Source organism: Podarcis liolepis (assembly GCF_965112155.1).
Source record: "Podarcis liolepis genome assembly, chromosome: 16".
Classification (NCBI taxonomy): domain Eukaryota; kingdom Metazoa; phylum Chordata; class Lepidosauria; order Squamata; family Lacertidae; genus Podarcis; species Podarcis liolepis.
This window is the reverse complement of record NC_139567.1, coordinates 21,256,670-21,271,309: the sequence shown is the minus strand read 5'-3', so window position 1 is coordinate 21,271,309 and position 14,640 is coordinate 21,256,670. Positions and strand designations below refer to the sequence as shown.

Genomic DNA, 14,640 nt, shown 5'->3' with positions numbered 1-14,640 from the left:
TCTCTTTTTCTAGAAAAATTGCACTGCCTATCGAACAGAAGAATTAGAGGCTTAGGAAAGGAAGGCCAGCCTGAGAAGTTGAAGTCGGCCAAGAGTTGCAAGAGGGAGTTGTCAAAAAGAAGTGAAAGAAAAAGGAGGGGGGGTAGAAAGAAAACCTGAGGGGACAAGGAACAGGGAGGAGAAAGTAGTGCACAGCCAGGTGTTTGAGGGGTGAGGAAGGCTGGAAGCTGAAACCTCTTGTTTTGAAATAGCCATGTGCAGTTTGCAGCAACAGGTCACTGAACAGATTGGTCATCCCATAGTCTCTGCTTTCCAATGATCTTTGAGTCTTATCAATGCCAGGTTGCTCAGCAATAAGGGCAAATGCAAAGTCTTCCAAGAAGAAGCTCCCCATTTGACATCTGTCCAAGACAAGTATGATCATTTCACAGAGGCTACATGGGGGAACTCTCTGCTGATGGGCCCATGGGGCTTCTGTGAGATGGGTATGTGGTGGGTGAGGAGAGAGAAGGCTGCTTTATTCCCCAGCAGAAATGACATAGAGCTTGCTTGACAACATGCCCAAAACGTCTGGGGCTGATGGCATGGGTGCAGCCAATATTTTTGTTAGCAAATCAGCAAGATGTTTCCTGGGGTTAGGGGAAAATTTAAGGTGGACTAGGCATCTGGGGTCAGCTCTGACAAATCCTTCCATGTAACATAAGCAAGGTTTTGGAGTCTCTCTCTGTTGCTTTTTTAAAGTTTAGACCAGCCTTAGCCAACCTAGTGGCCCCCACATGTCCTTAAACTACAGCTTCCATCATCCCTGGCCAATTGGACATTCTGGTTGAGGCTGATGGGAGTTGTAGTCCAAAGCTTCAAGTTGGGGAAGGGCATTTTGTTTTGCTTTTCAAAGACAAGGGAGACTGTGATACAGGTTTGCAAAACGCAGAATGAATTTGCTGGGGATGGGGAGAATTATTATGCATTTATCATAACACTAGGCTATTGAGGTCGGCCAAGGAAGCAGATGGGCAGTGGGCATTCTGTGTGGCATAGGAAGTGAAAGCGCCAGGCTAGAACCTGTGAGCAGCAGTTCAGAAACCCACTCGGCCATGAAGCTCACTGGAACCTTTATTCTAAATTCAAAATGCTGGTTCAGAACTGAGCCAGTGTGAAATTTATTATTTGCTTTCTTATATTCCTATCCCCCTTTTTTTCCTCCATGAAGCTCAAGGTGGCATATGTGACTCTCCCCTCCCAGCTTTCTCCTCACAACAACCCTTTGAGGTAGGTTAACTGGGTCACCTATTGAGCTTCGCAGCTGAGCAGGACCACAAAATCTGACCTCCTGGGGTCCAGTTCAACACTCCAACCACTACTCCATGCTGTCTTCTCCAGTGGTTTGAGTGTCACAATAGGACCTGAGAGCCTCAGGTTCAAGTCCCCAAATGACCATGAACTTGCTGGGTGACTTTGGGCCAATCTCATGCTCTCACCCTGACCTACCTCACAGGGCTGTTGGTAGGATGAAAGTGAATGGGTGGAAGAACCATATTCACTGCCTTGAGCTCTTGGAGGAAATCTGCAACATTGGTGTAATAATTAACAGGACAAATGAAGTGCTTCATGCCCCGTTTCAGCTACATGTTCTAGATGTGCAGTTTACTTCATGGGTAGCATCCCAAAGTGGTAAGGTAGACTATACCGTTTTTCAGACTTCAGGGGTACCATTCCTGAACTTTCCCTCCCATTAAAAAAATCGCCTGCAAATAAACAAGAAATCTAACAAGTCGTGGCAGTTCCTCTCTCAGCCTTCTCCCTGCGGTACTAATTTTCAAGCTGCAAATTTTGTTGCTTTGTTTTTAACGCTGGGGAGAACTCATAAATGTGCCCTCCCCACCCATGTCCGCAGTCAGAATGAGCACAGTCCCTTCAGGACTCTTCCACCTCATCCGTCTCCCCTCTCAGGGCAAGCCACAGATGGTTTCTAAAGAGGATTAGACAAAGTTATGGCGGATTGGTCTATCGGTGGGGAAATCTAGCGTTACCCAGGTGGACTGCTTGGCCTTTTCCAGCAGCATGTCCCTACACTTAATTGGTTTAATTGGCAGACTAATTGGCAACAGCGGATTTTTAATCCGCGGGTTGGAAGTTAAGGAGACCTCCTTACTTATTTTTATTTATTTTTCCCCGCAAAAAGGGTTGTTTTCGTTCCGATGCCGTCGCAGACGGCGCAAAAGTGCAGCAACTGCGTACAGCAACAAATAGCAGAAACAGTTTTTGTTGTTCTTCAGTTTCAGACCTTTTAAGCGCTCCTTTCAGTGGCGGGGCTTTCGCCTGTATGCAAATCCGCTGCGCGGTTTAATCGGTTGGTTAATGGATGCATCAGTTGAAAAGGCGGGTGATTAATCAATTAACGGCTCTCTTAAGTACGTTGACAGTCTTAATCGGAATAATTGTCGGTAAGGAATTGAGCAAAATGAAATGAAACAAAACGAGTAATAAGCAAAATGCCCCCCCCCCACCAGTATGGATTTTGATGCCCTGAACAGGGAGGTGGCAGGCGGGTGGGGAGAGCCCAGGTGGCAAGTAAGGCGGCTGGTCAGGAGCTCCTGCCAGGAGATACCACGTTTGCTGGGATTAGCAGCTGTCTCATTAGACCAGGATACATAAAGCAAAATCCTTGTTAATCATTCATGGCCTCAGAATATGTTTATCCGGCTCTCCCCAAGGGCCGATTAGGCTAGCGATGGAGCAGACTCAGTCAGCCTCTCTGAGGCTATTACAGGTAGATTTGTTTGGGGCTTGCGGGCAATTTAGGCATCATTGGCAGAAAACTCTTTTCTTCCCCCAAGAACAGCTTGCCGCACATTCAGCTCGAACCACCAAGCAGCCAGACAGTCCCCAGGGGCAGAGGCGACCCTCACAGGGTGATCTGATATCGCCATGGCCGTTCATGGCTCATGCAGTCATTATTTCCTTTTGTTCTGCTCTGATCAAAGAGGTTATGTAGGTTTCGGGAGGGCTCCAAAACCTGCGCAACCTGTTCTGTTCAGAAATTATGAAAAAGGCGGGCGGTGGAATTAATGTGCATGAGGAATAGTGCAATGCCTATCACTTTGTTCCTTTACTTCCTCAGATATTCAGCCTTCCCAAATACACATATTTGGGACAGTTGTCTGCCAGACTGATTTATTTATTTTCTTGCAAGGGATCTGAATCGTTCTCGTATCACACGCCATCATCAACATTCTGCTTTTCTATCAAAAAGTTCCCAGAGTGGGTTCTACAAGAGAAGGAAAATAGGAATTTCATAGAGAATAAACACTTAGGATTGGCTATGGAAGGCAGCAACTGAAACCATGTTTTGCAGAACTGCATGCAACCCTTAACCTGGAGGGGGGATTGAGTGGGGCACAAGTGCTGCTCTGAATGGGGCAGACAGTCCCACTGCAAAGACCTGTAGAAGGCTCCCCAAGTCTTCATTTACTGCTGGCCCTCCAGAAATAGGATGCTCCTGGGGTGGTTTGGAGGTAGATTTGAATCTGTGGGACCCCAAGCCTTCTTGTTCCACTAAGGGGCCCTAAGATTGTACCAAGCTGGAGCTAGCGTCATTCATTCCCCCACCAGCATTCCTAATTGGTTTCAAGGAGGGGATTTAGCTGGGTTGTTCTCAAGAAATCCTTGCCCACCCTAGTTTCCCCCAGACTCTTTTGAACTGCCATCAGCCCCAGCCAACACAGCCATCCCCCACTCAGCCCTAGACACATACATCTGGGCAGAGGCTGATGAGAGTCATAGCCCCCAATGTCCCATGGCTGGTGAAGGTTACTGTAAACTGTCTATTGCCGATGTGATCCACAGTGGCACATAGCATGCACAATTGACTCGATGTTGCAAAGCCTTGCACATCAAGCCTCTGTGCTTTTTATTAACTCCGATCCGGCCAGAATGTTCTGAAACCTGCTGCCTCTTTGGCAGCGTCGACAAATGCGTGGTTTTTTGAATCTAGAGCTAGAAGACATGGATCATCATGTTATTTATTACTTGGTTATTTCTTGAATTCCAAAGGAGCCAAGGGCAGCAAACATATCTGCAATAAAACACAAATAAAAGGAAAAGGAAGAAATATGTTTAAGTCATTTTAAAACATCTAAAAAGGCTAAAATGCAATAAATCATGTGTCTGGATAGGACTTCAGAAACAGAAAAGTATTCAGTAAGTGTCAGAATTTCATTACTACCATTATTATTAATTTTCTATAGCGCCTTCATCTGATGACCATAGGGCCATTTACAATGATGGTGGCTGCCTAACATCAAAAGGCAATGAGTTCCAAAGGACATGTGCTGCCACGGTAAAAGTGTCCCTTCTTACAAACTCAGAATGTCCACTGTGTGGCCCTTGCAGAAGTTCCCATTCTGTAGATCGAATTGATCAAATAGGCATATACAGTGGCACCTTGGGTTAAAGACGCTTCAGGTTATAGACGCTTCAGGTTACAAACTCCGCTAACCCAGAAATAGTACCTCAGGTTAAGAACTTTGCTTCAGGATGAGAACAGAAATTGCACGGTGGCAACGTAGTGGCAGTGGGAGGCCCCATTAGCTAAAGTGGTACCTCAGGTTAAGAACAGTTTCAGGTTTGAACATACCTCCAGCATGAATTAAGTTCTTAACCCGAGGTACCACTGTACAGATTAAGTACAGCTCTTAAGGGTTTTCTGTACCAATAGTAAGACCTTGAACTCACTGTGTTTCAAACTAAAATGATATTTATTACACTGCCTTGAAATTCCCAGCAAATAGTCATCTATGCAAAACCACAGATGATCCCAGATCGGAGAGCCCTCGGAGAAGGCTGTCTCTGGAGTTTTCATGCTTGCAGTTGATCATAAACAAACACAGTTTCCCACAATGCTCTTCCGCCCTGCAGATCCTCACCCTGCCTTGGGAAGGAAGGAGTGTGTGTGTGTGTGTGTGTGTGTGTGTGTGTGCCTGCCTGCCTGCCTGCCTGCCTGGGCCAACCCCCTGATGATGAGCTCCCAGCACTGGCTGCAAGCTGGCATTAAGAGTTACAGCACATTAAAAAGATGGATAAGTGGAAGTTTAATATTTTATTCCCACAATCTGTTCACGTAATAGCTTTCTTGGCGTCGCAGGACATTTGTCAGCCGAGGTGAATCCAGGCTGCAAGACGTGCAACTTCATTACGGCCGGCTTGCTTGTGTGTTTGGGGGTGCGGAACGAGGAGGCTCTCCAGGAGAGGCTTAGCGGCACCACATGTGTCTTTGGAGGGGCTTCCCAAGGATTTGCATGTCGCCCTGCAGGGGAGCACGCTCCACCAAGCATCTGCGGGCGCAGAAGCACAGGCATGCACAGGGAAGCTTCACGCACGGGCGCACAGATGCAGAATCAGCCAGAGCTACGCAGTTGGAAACGAGGCAGGATCTTCCTCTGCTGCAGTCGCGCGCGCACCCAGACGTTCAGTTACTCATGTTTCCTCACAGCCCTGTGCAGTAATAAGAATGGAAGACGAGCGCCTTGGATCAGGCCAACTAGTCCAGGATCCTCATCTCACTGTGGCCATCCAGATGCTTGTGGAAAACCCATAGATAGGACCTGAGCGTGTGGGCACCAACTGTACCAGCTCCCTTCAGCCCCCCCCCAATAAAATATTTGAGGAGGCCCCCCAAAAAAATTGATAGGCATTGCCATTTCACTCATTGTCCCAGGGCAGGTTACAGCAACTAAAATGCAATATTTAAGAGCAATTGAAAACACTATGGGTCCTAAAAATATGCCCAAGCAGGCCAGTGCATATTTTTGCAGCCAGCCTTCATTTATTTATTTTATTTGAGGGGGGCAACCAGATGCCCAGAAAATTGGGCTTGGGGAGAGTTGGGTTCAAGTCCCATTTTAACTGTAAGGATTCAGAGTAGCCCTGGACCAGTCATCGTTTCTGAGGCCAGTCCACCTCACAAAGCTGTTTTTGGGGGGGGGGGAGTTGGTGTGAGAGGGGAATAAACTTTCAGCAGCCCTAGGTACCTCCGTTGCTAGGATCGGGTACAGGGCTTATCTGACACCCACACACCCAATATTTTATTAAAGTTGGTGCCCATGCCTGAATGCAACAGCACTCTCCCCTGTGGCTTTTAATTGCATTTAGTTGACTGGCAGTTTAATGCTTACACGCGATTAGGCTGTGGAGTTTTCTCCGAGACACTTTTGGTTCTCGTTCATTGTGCGAGGAGGAAAAGGAAAGGAAACTGCAGGAAAGCGATGGTGCAGTTTCATTCCAGTGACAAGCAAGAGGCTTTGCTTCTGAAAGCTCACAGCAGGCTTCCCCAACCTGGTGCCCTCCAGACATTTGGACTACAACGCCCCAACAGCTGCGCTGGAGAGTTGTAGTTCATCGTGCCTGGTTGTGAGAGGCTTCAGAAAGTTATTTCGCATGAACCTCGGCAACCTCCTGACCAGAGGTTTCAGTGACACTCGCATTTGTTTTGAAATGAAAATGGATTCTTGGGTTTTTAACCAGAAATCAAACAGGGATGTGCATATCTTTAATCAGACGACAGCTTTAAAGGAGGGCATGTAGGAGACAATGATTGTTGGTGATGAATTAAGCAAGCAAGCAATAGAGAATGAAAAGCGTTCCGGCATAGATGGAGACATCTCTGGATCCAAAGTCAACAATTGGGGAAAATGGGAAGAGGAGAGGGGAGATACGAGGAACTGTGAGAAGGTGCCACTTTCAAATCTCTTATTACCTGTCCCTTTGGGCCCAACTTGAAGGAAAGCAACACATTTCAAATAGGTAAATGGACAAGTAAATCGCACGGTAGCAGAGCACCACCCCAGGCACCCCCCCATTCAGGAGTGAAACTCGACTGCTTTGAAACCTGGCCTCCTAGTCTGCAGGGCAGGGGGGGGCAGGATGCCAGCCCCCACCTCAGTCCCCCACCAGGAAGTGCTTGATTGACAAGCAGTAGGTGACCCTGCAGGAAGATTAAATCCTAAGACCCGTCTGGCATCTGTCCCGAAACCTATCGCAGGAGCCTGGAAAGCCGACGGCAGCTGCTGAACCTCTGGGCGAGTCCCCAGTGGTTTCAGAAAGGGACATTGCACACAAACCTACCCTTTCTCTCTTCTTTGGCACAATACCCTACCATAGGGTAGAAAAGGCAGTTTCCTTCTATTATCAGACGAGCCTGCTGGATCAGTCCAGTTGAATTGTAGAGTTGGAAAGGAAGCCCCAGGGTCATCTAGCCCAACCCCTTGCAATGCAGGAATCTCAACTAAAGCATCCATGACTGATGGCCAGCCAGCCAGCATCCTTGTTCTCACAGTGGCCAACCAGGTAGAGAACTCTTCTGCATTATTTCCTCTAAACATGGAAGCAGAGCCCAGAGCCATTGTGGCTAGTAGCCATTGAGAGCTCTCTCCTCCATAAATTTGTCTAATCCCTGCCTCCTGCGGGAGTGAGTTCCATAGTTCTTGCAGAAGAAGGACTTTCGTTGTCCTGAACCTTCCAGTGGTTTGGTGTGCCAGAAGGCTGGGAAGGGGCAATAGCTGAGTGATACAGCACCTGCCTTGCCTTGCCTTGCCCTGCCTGCAGAAGATCCCAGGTTGAAACCTTAATGGCATCACCACAGGGGAGATGAAAAGGATTCCCTGTCTGAAACCTCAGCAGAGTCACTTCCAGTCTGTGTAGACAAAACTGAGATCAATGGTCTTGACTCAGCATAAGCCCACTGACTATGCCCCTATGGGCTGGGTAGCCACAAGACACAAATCTAGTCCAGAGTTTCATTGAAGCTTGTCTCCACCCACTTTTAGAATCATATCCTGATGAGCATCATAGTGGAGAAGGGATCCATGCTTAGCCCATTCCCTAAACACTCCACTCCAGGCTTTGCAACTTGCTGCAGGAAGAGGTGGTAGAATTAAGGTAGTGTCATGTAGCTTTCCCCAACCCTCCAGAGGGTGCTGAACTATAACTCTCATCATGCCTGGCCATTGGGGAAGGCTAGAATAGCAGCTGGATGTAAAGGTAAAGGTAAAGGGACCCCTGACCATTAGGTCCAGTCGCAGACGACTCTGGGGCTGCGGCGCTCATCTCGCTCTATAGGCCGAGGGAGCTGGCGTACAGCTTCTGAGTCATGTGGCCAGCATGACTAAGTCGCTTTTGGCGAACCAGAGCAGCTCATGGAAACGCCATTTACCTTCCCGCCGGAGCGGTACCTATTTATCTACTTGCACTTTTGTGCTTTCGAACTGCTAGATTGGCAGGAGCAGGGACCGAGCAACGGGAGCTCACCCCGTCGCAGGGATTCGAACCACCGGCTTTCTGATCTGCAAGCCCTAGGCTCTGTGGTTTAAGCCACAGCACCACCCGCGTCCCACAGATGGATGTACTGGTAGCCAAAAGGGAACTCTGGCATTTGTATGTAATATGGTTGAAAGAGGGGTGGGAGAATGAGGAGCTTTTACCATTCAAAAGCTCTCTCCTTATGCTCAGGACGTGTGACTTCAAATACGACTCTGCGAAGATCTAATGAGAGAAGCAGCCCCTGAGATTCTGTGGCAGAAAGGGAATCTAGAAACTTGACAAATGGAAGGTCTCCCTCCAACCTCTGTTGCGTGCTGGAAAACGATGGCATGGCGTGCCTCCACGAATAATCAGTGTGAGAGTTATTAATTTGGTGTGCTGTGTTTCCATCTTCGTGGGAAGAGAGGGGAGGCCCTCTCTGGGCATCTTTTGCTGCCATGGCCCCTCCAGCTGTCTGTCAGCAACAGGTGGGACCCACTCAGTGCCAGCCTTTCCTGGAAAGGATCCTACAAACCTCCTTGCCCAGAAGAGGAGAATCCCCGACTCCCGTGCAGGCCCCTGTTCGCACTCATCGCTCTTTCCTAAATAAGTCCCCCATTGTCTTTCCCTTTGGCGGGATCAAAGAAACACAGCAGCCTCGGCCCCGTTCCAGAGCGAAACCCAAAGCGATCCCTCTATTCTCTTTGCTTCCAGCTGCTGCCCCAGGAGATAGAGCCATTGGCAGCAGGACAGGAAGCCTTGCCTGAATGCAACAGCTGTCAGAGCAAAACGAGGAGGGGGTAGAATCCGAGGTAGCCGCTTTTCATGCCCCTGCCCGCTGTTTTAATGGGGGGGAGGACAAAAGAGGTTTATACGCCACCAAAGGGGGAGGAGAAGTGTGATGGATTCTCTTTAAACCGCTCCCCACCCTCTGCCTGCTTCCTATGTCATGGCAGGGCTTTAATCCTCTCCAGATTGTTTTCCTCCTAATGGGGTTTTCAGATGCAGCAACAGACTCCCACCCCCAGCGCAGATTTGCAGCGAGACTGGGCCCCTTGGAGGCAAGGGGTGTCCCCAGGATTTCTGAGGCTGGCACGACCATTTTGCAAGGGCCTGTCCGAGCCATTTCGGTGCCAGAGATGGGGAGCCCCAACATCAGACATGCACACCCATTCATTGGCTTGGGGGCCCAATGCACCAGGAAGCGAATGATCCTGCAGAGTGGGCTAAAGGGCTGAATGGTCAGACAACAGTCTTGGGTAGCTTCTTAGATTTAGACATCACCAGTGGAAAGAGAAAGCACTCAGGTCTTTTTTGCAGGCTTCCCAAAGGCATCTGGTTGGAGAGGAAGATGCTGGACTCAAACATAAGAAGAGTTTTTCTGGATCAGGCGAGTGGCCCAGCTAGTCCAGGATGTCGGGCTTTGGCCAGTTATATTCTGCAGTGGTGCAGGCATGTGGTGTGTGTTTTCTGCCACTGTGCAATGTGCGAAACGAACCACACAGGACAGACGGTGCAGGCGAGACGCCTGAGTGAGGGAATCTGGAATGATCCCTGCGGAAAGGATAAGTTATTCATCAGCAACAGAGGTCAACTTTGGGCCAGCAGAGCTGGGTGGAAAGATGACACTGATGTGGGATTGGGGGTGGGAGTGGTGGGGGAGTCAAAAGCTTGTATGCCACTGTGTTCTCTTCATAGTTGACCCTCTGAAATTAATGAACCTTAGTTAGATACAACCAGGGCTTTCTTTCAGCTGGAAATCAACGAAGCTCAGTTCTGGCACCTCTGAATTGGAGGCATTCGTGGTGAGTTCCGGCAACTCTTTGACGTCACCCATCAACTTCAGTGGGTCTTCTCTGAGTAGAACTAGCATTGAATGCAACCCCAAATCTTTTGTCTTTTGGTGGAGCTGGTTGAGAAAAAGCCAGTTAGGAAGAGCTGAGGTCCCAGGTAATTTTGGAGCACGCAAACAGAGGTCATAGTCCAATGGGGTTGCAGGTGAGAATGCTCCTAATTCTAGAGTTAGATGTAATCTGGCCTTCAAGAAGAGGCAATGTTGTGTAGTGTAGCATTCAAAGTGTTGGACTATGACAGGAGTGGAGAACTTCAGGCTGTCTTCCTTGCCTCTGGATTTTGCGTGGCTGAAATGGAGCCTGTTGCAGAAAGTTAAGAGTCACGGCCATAGCTCTGCCCACTTTTGGCCTTGCCTCCACACGCTGTTGCCTCTGTCCCCACTTGCCACTAGAAGGCATGCAGGCCTCAAGCTGGAAGAAGAAAAAGGCTCCTCATCACTGTTTGGCAGGGGACAAATCATTGCAATTCCACGTCTTCCCAACCCTCTTGCAACCTGGCATCTCATTGAGGTTTCTGAACATCTCCGTGCAGTCAGAGAATGCGAAATGTTCCTAGTATGACTAGCTTGGGAGAGGGAAGGTTGAGATACAGGCTGAGGATCTTCTGAGCTTCAAAGGGAATCCCAAAGGTTTGGGATGACGCTGTTTGTAGAGGATCTCCCTGTCATTAGGGGATCTCACAGGAAAAGCAACCCTGGCTTGGAGCTTGATTCTTGGACAGAAAGGGAGGAAGGAAGGCCTCGTCCACAAAGGATGTTTGCAGAGGGCAAAGGGGGCTGCAAGGAATCTCAAAATGCTCTTGAAAGTCGCCTCCCCACCAAGAATCTGGGGCGCAGAGCTGGTCTCTACCGCCACCAAGTGGCGGTGTCGTGAACGTTCCTTTTCATTATCCCTTCCATAAGATGGTTGTCCCTTTCTCTCAAAAAAACAAACAAACCCCTTCCCTTCTTTTCTACTTCTGGTTCCCCTTTTGCTCTTCCTCCTACTCTGATTGGTATTTCCCCCACAAAACTGGGTTTCCTGGGCTTGTAGCCAACTCGGTTCCGCTTGGAGAAAACCCATTGAAATGAACTACTCTAACGTAGTCAAGGGCCCTACTCTGAGTAGGACTAGCCCTGGATTGAACCTACAGTCTCCCGAAGTCATTGAACAGTGAGCTGTGTGAGGTTGCCAAATTTCTAACCAGCCGCTGCTCCTCTGCCCCTAAGCGGAACCCTACCTTGAGTGCAACACCACCCAGCCATTTAGCAGGCAAGGCTTTCTGTGTGATAGGAAAGGAATAGGAAACATCCCTGTGTGTCAAGCCTTATGTTTCAAGCCCAGTAAAAGAGAAAAAGACAACTTGGAGGCAAAGGATAAATTTTTGGGGGGTGGGGAGCAGGGAAGCTTTGAGAGAAGCAGAGAGACTGGATGCAAATGCTGGAAACTATAATCTCTCTCTCCCCACCCCCCCTCCGGCACACCCCTAACCACAATTCACCTTGCAGGCGGCATTGGGGAAGGAGAGATCTGTGGAAGTGTCATGGCAACGGGGTGTCACAGGGGCGGGCACACAAGTGCCGGGGGATTGTGTGAAAACAAACGGCATCTTGCTATTTTGCTACTGAATTGTTAATAATGGGAAGTGTGGCATGGCAGCGGGGGGGTGATGGGTGAGCTTGGAGTCTGAGCCCAGAGTTGCAGTCTCCTCTGGAATTGAGAGACAGGCAGAGAAATAGGGTGAAGATCTCCCCTCTCCCTGCTGTTTTGCTCACCCCACAGGTTGCAAGTGAGGAACCTAGGGAGCGGCCTTATACCATTCACACCATTGGTGCATCTAGTACTGTCTACTCTGACTGGCAGAAGCTCTCCAGGGTTTCAGGCCTGGATCTTTGCCCCAGCCCTACCTGGAGACGCAAGGGATCGAGCCTGGAACCTTCTGCATGCAAGGCAGACTGCTGTACCACTAAGCTATGGTCCTTGTTCGCGTTGTGCAGGTCTGCCCTGGTGGGAGATGGGCTCCTTTGCTCGGTCCCTGGCAGCACCCTCCTTACAACTGCAATGGAAAGCTTGCTCGGTCCTTTGGAGTGCTCTGTTTGGGGGGATGCACCCTCTCCCCACAAATGTTCCCTGTCTAGGGCTCTTGGGAGTGCAGGACTGAATTTGCTACGCCCAACTCACATGGTGCAAAAGAGAGGAGAGAGGACTTCTGAGCAGATTGCAGAGTGCACCAACGAGCAATCGCAGCCCCATGTGGTGGGATCTGGAGGGCAAAGTTTCTAGACTGGAACATGCAGTGAAAACAACTTGATATTTTTTTTTGGGGGGGGGGAGATGAGAAAATATATTGGTGGGGTTGACAGATGCAGGTGAGCCTAGGGTTTGTGGGGAGGGGGTGGGGAGGCTTTTCAGCTGTAGGATTCTGGCGTTCATCTTAAATTTGGATACACCAAACAAGATACAGTGGTTCCCCTCTCTCTGTCCTTCCTTCGTTCTTTCTTTCCTTCTTTCTCTCTCTTTCCATCCAGCATTTGCTTGGGCTAATATGCAGCAACGATAATGCCTTTGGCTCAAAGCCAGGCGTCTAACCCCAACTTCACCCCCGCCCTGTTCTGAGTTCTTGCATGACCTTGGCCGGTCTGCCTTCTCGCACTCATTTTTCCATTTCGTGGAGGAATAAAAGAATACTTCCTCTATTGTGAAGAGAGAGAAGATGGGATGGGAATTGGTGCTTCGGTGTGAAATGGATGACATCGTGTGCCGTGGAGGTTTGTAAGTTTGCGAGCAGTGGGAGAGGGTTGCTGGTAGGAAACCATTCCCTTCCCTCCAGAAGAACTCAGGGTCAACATAGTGAAACTGGCAGGGCATAAATTTGTGAGAAGCCCCTGCTTCTCATGAGGTGTCATTAACTTAGGGAGTTTGCTCTCCCCACCCCAGCCCGGATGCAAAGGTGACCACTGTCTTGGCACCAATGGTTTTGGCCAGTCAACTCCATGGAGGGATGTAGGACTTGGCAGCAAAAAAAAATGAAGCCTCCATATGCACACGCAGTCTACCCCTGAGTGCCGGATTTTACAAAATCAGTAAATAAAAAGGTGTAAGCGAAACATGGATAACTCATACAGGTTGCAGGGGCTTTCTCTCTGGGTGCAGATATGGGGTTAACTTGGTGCAGATTATCATTATTTAAATAAATGCAACACATCCCTGCTGAATACAGTAGGTGCCCTGATGGAACTTCCTTTCAGTGCTGGTTTAATGGATTGCATCACATTAATATTTTCCAAAGCCTCTCGCAAATTTTTAGGACGAGCTAGGAGAGGACGTAATACCACATCCTACCACTTGGGTGTCTGGCTCACACAATCTCTCTTCCCCAATTTTCAAAGAGGAATAATGGCATGATTTGGACATCTGTGGGGCAAAGCCACATCTAATGAAATGTTACCTTTCTGTGAAAGAATGAGGGGTCTCTTTGGGGGGAAGAGTGTAGTGGGAGAGGGTGCCTCTCTTTTCACCTTTTCAGGTGTGCCTGCTGTTTATCCCTGAAAAGCTCACACACAGGGGTCTTATTCCAGGCAAGCTCTAGAGACCAGAGCTGATTCCCAAGTTGGGTGCCCATTGAGCTGAAGCAAATAGTCACAGATAGGAACCCACCCACCCCAAACCAAAATGGACAACATGTCGGAATTTGCCGTTTTGCAAATAGCTGCTCTTCTTTGAAAGATTTTTTAAAATAATAATAATAAAAATACCAATAACCTTACTGTTTTATTCTCTTTGTAAACTGCTTTGAGGTTTTCTTCAACCCAGCGGTATATAAATTTTAAATGCATAAACTGCCTGCAAAATTGCAAACTTGAAGCAAGAATCATTCGAAGTTGCATTGCAAATAGGACGCTGCGTTTTTAGGGCTCGGCGGCTTCTATCCACCTGCCTCGATTTTTCATGGGATCTTAACATCTCCAAGCGGGAAACTTTATCAAACACGTACCAAACAGCAACAGAAGCCCGATGATCACCCACTGTCAAATATTCTGCGAATATTCGGCAGATGTGCTTTGAGTGCTCAGAATAGGGGTGGGAAAAAATGTGGGGTGGAATTCTGAAGGGAAATTTGAGGAGCACGGTGTCTTCAGCTCTGGTCCCCAACACCTAAAGATGTTTCCCTGGGGTGGGGTGGGTGCATGCAGTTGGCATTTAAGAGCTCCTGGCTCTGACAGGAGCATGGAGTCAGGATGTTCCGATGTGCTGGGCTGATGCATGATGCTAACTTGCTTGCGCTGACAGAAGCGGACTTTGAGGCTTAATCCGACGCACAGAGGCTGAGCGGAGGGCCTCCGTAGGTAGCCACCCCCCCCTGACTTTTCCCTCCCTTTTCCCTTCTCCTCATCTCCCCACCCCCCACCCTCCCCGATATATATTTTTTTTGAATTTGCTTTCTTTAAATTCTTAAAGCATGGTGTGGCCGTTCCTCACAGACTGACGCTTGTTCCCCCTTCCATCTGTCTTT

At 48.8% G+C, this 14,640-nt stretch overlaps 1 protein-coding gene across 6 annotated transcripts in view; it reads left to right on the top strand.

The window, feature by feature from the left end:
* The window catches only part of NECTIN1 (nectin cell adhesion molecule 1), a 193,614-nt gene that overhangs the window by 115,314 nt on the left and 63,660 nt on the right, over positions 1-14,640 (top strand). The gene's annotated exons all lie outside the window — the stretch shown is intronic.